This window comes from Empidonax traillii, unplaced genomic scaffold, assembly GCF_003031625.1.
Source record: "Empidonax traillii isolate 1590-97213 ecotype Southwest subspecies unplaced genomic scaffold, ASM303162v1 scaffold1079:size189651, whole genome shotgun sequence".
Lineage (NCBI taxonomy): Eukaryota > Metazoa > Chordata > Aves > Passeriformes > Tyrannidae > Empidonax > Empidonax traillii.
Window position 1 is genome coordinate 9,902 of NW_020956272.1, and position 9,923 is coordinate 19,824.

Sequence of the window (9,923 nt, forward strand, 5' to 3'; positions counted from 1 at the left end):
CCAACACAGCATCCCGGGGCAGGAAAGGAGCTCCTGAGGCAGTGAACACCACGGAGTGTCAGCAGGGCTGTCAATTGGAGCCAAATCACTTCACAATAATCCCTTAACAAGGCTGTTTTCCTGCTCTTTGAGAAGCTGTGACAAAACATTTTAAGTGCGCTGACAGGGGATGCAAGGAGCTGGTGCCGCACGGCTTGGGTTTTAATAAGCAGGGAAATTAGGGATTTTCATCACCTTAAGCTGTATCTTGTATCCATGTGATGCTTCCCAGAGGGCTGTGCTGCAGCGAGGGCCCACGGAGCTCGGGGGAGGTGGACTGGGGGTGTGTGTGTGTGTGGGGGGAGCCTGGAGGGGATTTTCCCCCTGAATTGGGGTGAAAGGGGCCAAGCAAGGGTGAGAGCAAGACGCCCCAATCTCATCCTCTGTCCCTGTCCCACAGGGGCTGCGCTGCGAGTACGGGGCTGGAACAGGGACGAAGAAGCGAGAACTCGGAGTGCTGGGCCGTGGGAGGTGGCAGGAGTTTGCCCTCATCAAAGGATGTGGGAGAAGGTACACGGGGAGAGAAGTGTGAGCACAGCAGGAGTGGCTCTGGGGAGGTGTCAGTGCAGAGAGAAACGGGCACGCACCAAAGTGGGGCTGGAGGTGAAGGGGCAGAGCAGCCACTCAGCCACGAGGGAAGGGGCTCGGCAGGTGGTCCCACACCCCTTGGCAGAGGGAGGACCCTTGGGGCTGCTGTGCCTGGCAGCAAAGCCTGGCTTTGGCCTGCAAGCCAAGCCCAGCCCTGCGCCCCTGGCTCGGGGGGATCCGCAGCCCCTTACTCTCAGCACCCCAATGAAAGGAGCAGCACAGCCTGTGGGATGTTCCCTGGGCGCCAAGGGACGGGATTCAGCCTTGGGAGCCCCCTTGCTGTATTTCCCAGACCCCCAGGAGTGGGCACTGGCCAGCACAGAGCCCATCACAGCCACCACCTCCCGTGGGGACCACCATGAGCTCCCACACGGTGGCCCTGGGGACCGTTTTGAGGCGCAGAGCAGAAGGGGGACACGGTGGGGACACGATGGTGCCAGGCCCGTGCCCGTTGGGGCGCCAGGGGATGAGTGATGCCCACACTGCCCTCAGGCTTCTCCCCACTCACTGTCACCCCGGTCACAGCAAGAGGGAACAGCGCAGGGGTCTCTGCCCATCCCCAGGCACCGTTTCCCTCTCTCTCACCAGCTCCTTCACACATTTCCCTACAGAACCGACCAGGGCACCTGCCCCAAACACCACGGAGGGCGGAACGGACTCCCGGGATGGAGCGAGAGGCAAACCAATCCCCGAAGCCCAGGCTGGAGAAGCCGGGAAGCCCGGGACGAGGTGAGCCCTGACCGCACACGAGCCGCTCGGGGCGAGGACGGTGCCCGGGGCAAGACCCTCGGCAGGACCGTCCCCTCCCACCCCCTCCCGGCTTTCCGGGTCCCTCTCCCCGTTTTCCCGGCCGTGGGGACCGGCGGGCACGGGACGGGCTTGACGTCAACGGGCTTTCAGCGGGGATGATGGATGGCACGGGAAAGCGCTCCCGTTGCCGAGCCGCCGGCCGGGAAGCGCTGCCCGCCCGCCCCGCACCGGGGAGGGCTCCGGTTCACCGGAGCTCTTTGGGTTGGGACGGAGGGGAGCGCGGCCGCAGCCCCCCCCCCCCTTTCCCCCCTGCTTTCGGCGCAGAGCTGTTTTTGGGGTGTTCGCATCCCCGCTCAGCGCTCGGGCAATGTTTCAGGGGTGCCTCGGCTGTAGCCGCGGGCTGCGAGGCGGGAAGCACCGCGTTTCTCCCCACGGCGCTCAGGACCCCTCTTCCCACCTCCTCCCCTCTCCCGGAGCGCCCATCCCGCTGCTACTACCCCCGGCACCGCATCCGCGACGGGCATCCCCCCCCCGCCTTCCGCCCAGCCCTTCCCAAAAAACCAAAGAACCAAGCCCACCGCGCTCCCGCTTCCCGGCCGCGGGCGGGGGATGCTGCGGGGCAGGTGTGGCCGCGGGGAGCGGGGCTGCCGCGGTGCCCGGAGCACCGCACCCCGCGGGCACTCACTCACCGCTGCCGCCGCCGCCGCCGCCGCCCGTGCCCGCTCCTCCCCTCGGCCCCGGCGGGCTGCTGGGAGCGGCGGGCGGGGGAGCCCCGGGCCCGGCTCCGACGGCCCGGGCGGCGCGGAGAGGGGCCGGTACCCACCGTGGGGTCGGCCCGGGGCTGCCCGGTGACCCCCCAGAAGATGCGCGAGGAGAGTTGCCGGCCGGACCCCCAAAGGCGGTGGCGGGACCCTGCATCCATCAGGTGGAGCCTGAGGGCGGATGGGAGCATCCTGCACCTGCCAGCTGGACCCCGGAGCATCCAGATGGACCTACAGCCTTAAACTGGACTCTGCATCCGTGATTTGGACTCCAAGAGCCTCCAGCTGGACCCTACACACATCAACTGGACCCTAGACCCATTAACTGGACTCTAGACCTGTAACTGGACCCTACACACATCACTCGGACTCTAGACCCATTAATCGGATCCCACACACATCAGCTGGACCCCAAGAGCCTCCAGCTGGACTCTACACCCATTAACTGGACTCTAGACCCATTAACCAGAGCTCAAGAGCCACCAGCTGGATCCTACACCCATCAAGTGAACCCCAAGAGCCAGCAGGTGGAACCTGCACCCATCAAACAAACCCCACGAGCCTCCAGGTGGACCCTGCACCCAAGAGCCTCCAACTGGACTCTACCTCCATCAAATGGATCCCAAAAACCTCCAGCTGGACCCTACACCCACCAGTTGGACTCCAGACCTGCCGCCTGACCCTTCTCTTGTAGCTGGACCTGGAGAGCAGCTGGCCAGCCCCCCCTGCTGTCACCCTGATCCCGAGTGTCCCCATGCAGACCCCAGACCCCTCAGCCAGCCCTCAGTGCCCCCAGGGCCCTGGGGGGCTCTGGGCAGACCTGCAGCGCTGCCAGCCCATCCCGCTGAGCCCGACTGTCCACAGAGCTCCTTTGGGAACGCACAAATCTCCCGGCTCCGATGCCTTGGCTGCTGCTGGAGCACGAGCGTGGCCCTCCCAGGGGGACAGGGACCGAGGGGGCACCGCCGGTGCCCCGGTTCCCTCCGAAGGAGGGGTCTGGAGCAGGGGGAGGCAGCGATTCCCAGCGCTGCCCTTGGACTCACCTTGGCTCCCTGGATGCAAACACTAATTTCCCTCCGAGCAGCGTCTCCTCCACTCCTGGTAAATTCCTCCAGTGCTTTCCCTGCGTTGCCTCTGCCGGCTGCGCACCGCGGCTGACATGGAGCCACGTGCCGGGAGGAAAACCCTCCTTCACCGCCTTTTAACTCTGTCCCTCCCTCAAACACTGCCAGCCTTGGGTTTCCCGGTGGGAAGGCTCCCCATCCCCACCGTGCCGGGGGTCCCGGGACCACCACCCCGCACCTGGGGCCGCGGGAAACCCACCCGGCCCTGGCTGAGTTGGGGATCAGGGTTGTGGGGACTGCTTTGGGATCGTGTGCCCAGCGTGAGTGGGGTGCTCAAACCATCGGTGCAGGGAGCACGGGGGGGGAAAAAATTCCCCCTGTGGCAGCTGCTGGAGGGGAAGGACAGGGAAAAACTGGGATGTGGCGGGTTGTGCACGGGGAAAGCTGGTGAGGAACAGGAATAGCTGAAAGAACTAAATATGGAAACTTGGATAAAACAGCGCTGAAGTAGGGAGATGGTTTCCTAACAGGGTTCAAAGCATATAAACAAACTCAGGGAGGAGAGAGGTTGTCCAGAGGAGCCTTTGTGAGGAATAGTCAGGAAAACCAGCCGAAAATCTCTCAGCAGGGGAGCCTGTTCCATCAAAGCAAAATCCCAGCGTTGTGGAGAGCGTGTCAGCCCTGGGGACGCATTGTTTGGGGGGGAAGAGATAGTGAAAACACGCGCCTCAGCCACTGAAAAGGGTCTCCTCACGTTTTTTTCCCAACTGCCACATTTCCACGACGAAACAGGAAGTTTCATGGCAACGATGAAATAATTCCATTGGAAGCTTTTTGCCTGACTTTGGTTTTCCTGCTTCCCCTCGGCAGGTTTGCTCCGGGATCACCAACCTCACGCCGGGAGGGACTCGGTGGTGGTTTGTTCCTGCAGGTTTGAGCAGATTCTGGCACCGATCCCTCGGGAAGCGCCTCGGGCAGGACCCCCCCAGGTTTGGCCTTGTGTGCTGGGATCCCATCAGAGCTCTCCCACCTCTCATGTCTCTAAATCCCTTAAGGAGCTCAGCTCTCCGGCCTCTCTGCCGGCTCCTCACCACCTTCTCCTTTACCTTTTGGGTCCGTGCCGGCCCAAAGGGGGTGGTTTAATGCGATTATGGCGGTAAAAGCCCCGTAAGAGGATTCCCAGGGCTCGGCTTCACGGCACTGCAGGGGCTCGGGGCAGCACGTGGATGGGGATGAGCTGGATGTGGGAGAGCGGGGAGCCCGGGAGAGGCTTTGTAAGCTGAGCCAAACCGTGGTGAGGGTGACCTGCAGCCCCCGGGGGTGCCACGTGCTGCCTTTCCCTGGGGCAGGATGGGCATTTCCACACGTGCTGCGGATCCTGCTCGGCCTGGAGAGAGGTGGGTGGAACGGGCAGCAGAAACACAGAGAAGAGGTAGGAATTTCGGGGGTCCTGGGGCTGTCTGGAGGGTCTTGGAGCTGCTCTGGGGCCATCCTGGAGCTTCCTGGGGGACTCTGAGGTTGCCCAGGAGGTCCTGGAGCTGTCCTGGCTCTGATCAGAAAAGGTAAAAGCACCTCTGCTCTGGGTACAAACCTCAAACTACCCAAGTGCAAAAGGTGACCCACAGCCCCAGGGCTGCCACTGGATCATCCCTGTCATCTCTCAGGCCTTTTGGTTTCCCAAGGAATCCTCTGGAAACTCCCAAACAGTCCTCTCTCCCAAGTCAAATTATCTTTCTGGGGTTTCATTTCGAAGCAGAGAGAAGGTTTCCACAGGGGCTTCAAAAATCTGTGTCCAGGCAGATAAACACTCTTATTAAATATCCTTAAATTTATCACAGGGATGGTCCCCAGCTCAGAGAGGCACCAGGTGGGATGTGGCACAAAGGGTCAGGGAAAAAATGGGCCCCAAAATCTGGCCTTAAAGAGCCTCCTTTTCCCCCCAAAATCTACAAGGCGGCGTGTCCATATCCATAAACAATTTAAATCCATTTTTTTTTCCTTTGCTTGTGGATTATTGCCCCAGAGCAACAGCTTGTTTGGGATGAGTCCAGAGCCCTGCTGGAACGGGAGTCCCGGGGGACGGCGGGGGCTGAGCTGGGAAGGGCCAGGCCTGTCCCTGCTGCTCTGAGAGATGATTTTCCTCAGTGTCAAACAAATCCAGCCCTCCCAAATCCGGCCCTGGGGTGCATTTGGAGCAGCACAGCTCCTCGGGGAGCGTGGGAGGGATCAGCTGAGCAGGTGGCAGGTGCTGGGGAAGCGCAAACTCAACGAGCCACCACCAGATTTATGCAAGCGCCGATAAAGCACTTTCTCCTTTCCTTTCCTTTTTTTTTTCTTTCCCCCCCTCTTTCTTGTTTTCCTTGGCTCCTCCACACTCTGGGCAGGCTGACAGGGAGCTCTGTGTTCACTGGGATCCTTCTGGGGAAGCCAAGCAGCTCCAGACAATGGATCCATTGCTACCCAGGGAGCAGGTGGGGAGGAAACGGAGCGTCACAGGCACAGAAGGATCCAGCGGGAGGAGGATTGTCCTGAAATCCCTGGAGTGGGGCTGGATCCTGGCAGGAGGAGCAGCTGGGTGGTTTGGCAGCGGGGCCTGTCAGCACTGTCAGCAGCAGGGCTGGTTAATTGATTTATAAACGAGGCATTTTGAAGGGGGGTGCTGGGGATCGTCGCCCTCAACACTGCAGGAGGAGGGTGGCTCAGAAATTAGGGAATTAAAAAAAAACCCAAACTGTAGCAGCCATGAGGGTGGTGAGGGGCTGGAATGGATTTCCCAGAGAAGCTGTGGCTGCCCCATCCCTGGAAGTGTCCAAGGCCAGGTTGGAGCAACCTGGGCTGGTGGAAGGTGTCCCTGCCCGTGGCAAGGGGCTGAACAGGGTGATCCTTAATGTGCCTTCCAACCCAAAGCACTCCACGATTCTATGACTTTTATTTCTCTTGGCTGCCTTGCAAGTGCCCTGAGTTGCAAGGCTCCCAATAAAACGGCAGGAATTCGCTGTAAGACGTTTCCCCCTGCGGTGCCAGCTCGGAGCCCCCGGGCAGGCCGAGCTCCGAGGGCACAGCGGCCGCACCGCTCGGTCCCAGCTCCTGCATTCGGGCAAAAATCACGGGACAGAAGCCACAGATCCCACCTCCCTGTGCCCGTGGGAGGCAGGGACTGTGGGATGCAGCAGGGATTTCATCCTCTAGCACAGGAACCACCGTGCCAGGAAGTGCCCCAGCAGTTTTGGGAAGGGTGAACTGGGAGCGCAGCCCCCGACTTTCCTTTCCCATCCCATCTCAAACGACGTTTAAAAGCGACACATGATGATTTTACATCATGACAAACTTTATTTAAAAATTACATAAAAAAAAAAAGAAACCTTTCTAGGTGCAAATTTGGGCACATGAAAGACAGTAAGGAGGCAAAGGTGGAGTCGCTTCCAAGGAGAAGTGATTTTTTTTTTTTTTTTTCCATGGGAAAAATCCCGAAGCAGGATGAGTCACCCCTCAGTGTGCCATGTCCTGGAGCCAGCAAAGCCATCCCTGGGAATGGGAGAGCTGGCTGTCCCTGGGAATGGGAGAGCTGGCTGGAGCAGAGCACAGACTTTTGCTTGAACCGGCTCCAGGGTGGCAGGAGAAAGTCATCCCGTGCTGATGGATCCGAGCCCTCGGACAGCTCAGCCAGGTTGAACTTGGACAGCTCTCAGGGCTGTGACAGCAGGGCTGGAAGTGTCCCTGGGTGAGCCCAAAAGGCTCAAGGAGGGCAGGGCTGAGGAGCCTCGTTGCCAGTGCCATCCTGGTTAAGCAGTGCTGCCGTTACGTGTCTGTACAGTGAGGCAAAAAAAAAACTATGGAAAAGGTAAAAAACACTAGTAGGAAACTGCTATGTTAATTAAAACAACTTATCTATTAGAGGTATGGATGATTCCAGTGGTTACTGGGACTACCATGGATAATGCAGCAGTGTGGGAATAAAGCCCTTGGATTTCTCCACGGAGCTGGGATGATCTCCAGGATTAAACTGTCCCGCTTAAAAAGGGACAGCAGCTTTATGAGCAGCTCAGGGGGATCACTCAGATCCTGGGAAGATCCTCAGGACACCAAACCCCCCCTCAGGTGTGGGGCTGGGAGTGAGGGAGCAGCTTCAGACGCAGCGCTGTCACTGTGGCCTCACATCCCAGAAAAGCTTAACTGGGATCAACCCCCCCCATCCCATGGAAATACAAACCCCGCTGCTCCCACTCGAGGCTGCTCCAGAACCGATGGATTTGAGTGGCGTGTCCAGGAGCCCTTTTGAATGTCGACCTTATCCAGGGGTTAAATCTTACCCTGTGCCAAATAAAACCTCCTTTGCTGCTGCTCAGCCACCTCCTGCTCCTCCTCCCTTTTTGGGTCTGTTTGTTGTTGTTTTGTTTTTTTTTTTTTTCTGAAGAGCAGCTGCCTTGACTCTCTGCTCAAGGAGAGGGAAAGGATGTCTAATTACTTTATCTATTTATTTCAGTAGCATTTCCCCCCAAGGACGTGAACAGCCACAACTCCGTGCTGCACCAGATTTGTGCAGTGACACGAGTTATTTTCCTTTTGTGTGCATGTACAGTTACACCATATAATGGGATTCACTGGGTCAATCCAGTTACTACCTACTTAATTGATTGTTATTACTATTGAAATACAAATCCAAATGATTGTTTTGTGGAACATTGTTATTATTTTTATTATTATACCATTTACAGAAAACCCTTTAAAATTCCCCAATATGTCAAGTTTTGGCCTGGAAGAGGCTCATCACTCTCTCTATCCAGAATCTTTAATGGATTTATCCACCACCCAATTTAATACAAGCACACTTCACGACGCGAAGCACCACCTGCTCGTTTTACAAAGGAAAAACCTGGAAAGGCGGCCTGGGGAACACTTGGGAGAGGCCTGACGGGAGGCGCGGCCCGCAGGGGTGCAGGACAGGACAGATCTATCCAAGGAAGAGGCTCTGTCCGCCCCTCAGGGCTCGGCCGCTCCCCCTTCCCCTCACACCGGGCCCACCACGGCCCCTCCCGCCCCCGCCGCTCTCGCGAGATCTCCGCCGGGTCACGCGCCCGCCGCGGCCCGCGGAAGCGGGAGGGGGGAAGGGGGCGGAGCCTCCGCCTCACGGCCCCGCCGCCATCTTGTTTCTCGGCCGCCGGGCGCTCACTCCGCTCCGGTCGCCCCCCCACACACACCCCTCCGCCCCAACACCCGGGGCCTCCTTCCCCTCCCGCCGCCGAGCCGCGCCGGAGGCAGCGCGGGCGCCGCGCGGAGCAGCGGGAGGTCACGGCGCGGGCCGCCCCGGTGAGTGCGCGGGGAGGGCGGCGCGGGGATGGCCCGTGAGGGGGCGCGGGGCGGGGGCGGCTCCTCAGAGGGGTCGGTGAGGGGGCCCCCCCCGCCTTCCCCTCCACCCCAACGGCCGCGCGCGGCGATTGGCCCGGGGCGCGGCGCGCGCGCTGATTGGCCCGCGCGGGGGAGGCGGGAGGGGGGCGGCGGGCGCTGATTGGGCGGCGCGGGGCGGACCGCGGAGAGGACTGGGAGCGGACCGTTGTCCCGCGCGCGCCCGGCCGGGGGGGGAACCGGGACCGGATCGGGACCCCCGGGCCGGGCCGGGCTGGGCTGGGCTGGGCTGGGGAGGCCCTGGCACAGGTTTGCCCAGAGCAGCTGTGGCTGCCCCATCCCTGGAGGTGTCCAAGGCCAGCTTGGAGCAACTTGGGCCAGTGGAAGGTGTCCCTGCCCTTGGCTTTGTGATCTTTAACTTCCCTTCCAACCCAAACCATTCCCATTCAGGGGGAATTCTTTTGGCCTGGTGGGGTTTCACTGGGGTCGGTTCCTTCTCCAGCTGCAGCATTACCTGGGCAGGTTTGGGGGGTCAGGGCTGGTTGGGGGTGCACGACAATTGGGGTGACAGTGTTGGCTTTTGTGGTGGCTGAGCTGTGTCCCAGGGTGGTTCCCTTTCCCTCCAGTCCTACAAAACTTCCCTCCTGGGCCATCCGACATCCCTGGCTGCCGTTGCCCTTGGCAACATCCCGTGTCTTTTCTTAGGTTTATCCGTGCCCTCTTTAAATTAGGTGCTGTTTTTGAACTGGGCTATTCCTGCTGGGTCTGTTTGTCCTCAGGTGATCCGGGCTCTGTTCCAGCCTGGGCCCAGGTACCGTCCCTGGGTGTTGTGGGGACACCCTGGTGTGAGATGTCACAACCAAGGACAGCACCCAGGGAATGGCTGGAGCTGTGTCAGGGCAGGCTCAGGTTGGATCTCAGGGAAAGGTTCAACCCTTTGAGATTCTAGAGCAAGAACAGCTGCAATGATTGAAATAAACCCTTTACAGAAGGCCTTCCCAAATTATTTCAGTGGGTTTTTCCCCCACAGATAAACCCTTTACTTTGGGACTTGCCAAAATAAATTTGGGTGGGTTTTTTTTCCCCCAGAAATAAGCCTTTTACTGATCCCAAAATTGATCAGTTTTCACCGTCACCTAGAATCATTAAATACTTTGTGAGCAGCAGCTCAGTGGCTGTGCTGGGTTGTTCCCAGGGCTGTTCCCGAAATTCCTGTGAGCAGAAGGGTGACAGGGGGGTCCTTGGGATGTGACAGAGCACACGGGAATGTGTTTGGGCAGTTGGTATTCCAGCCAGGCATTCCTGTGCTCTGCAGGAAAGGTGCTGGGGCCGCTTGGGGTTGTTTTTCATACCACCAAAAGTACCTCACATACCTCCA

At 59.5% G+C, this 9,923-nt stretch overlaps 1 protein-coding gene across 1 annotated transcript in view; it reads right to left on the reverse strand.

The window, feature by feature from the left end:
* Positions 1-3,355, reverse strand: part of LOC114068522 (regulating synaptic membrane exocytosis protein 3-like) — a gene marked incomplete at its 3' end in the record, with an annotated part of 13,250 nt that extends 9,895 nt beyond the window's left edge. The window contains exon 1 of the mRNA XM_027904707.1: positions 3,182-3,355. The remainder of the gene's footprint in view (positions 1-3,181) is intronic.
* Between the last annotated feature and the right edge of the window lie 6,568 nt (positions 3,356-9,923).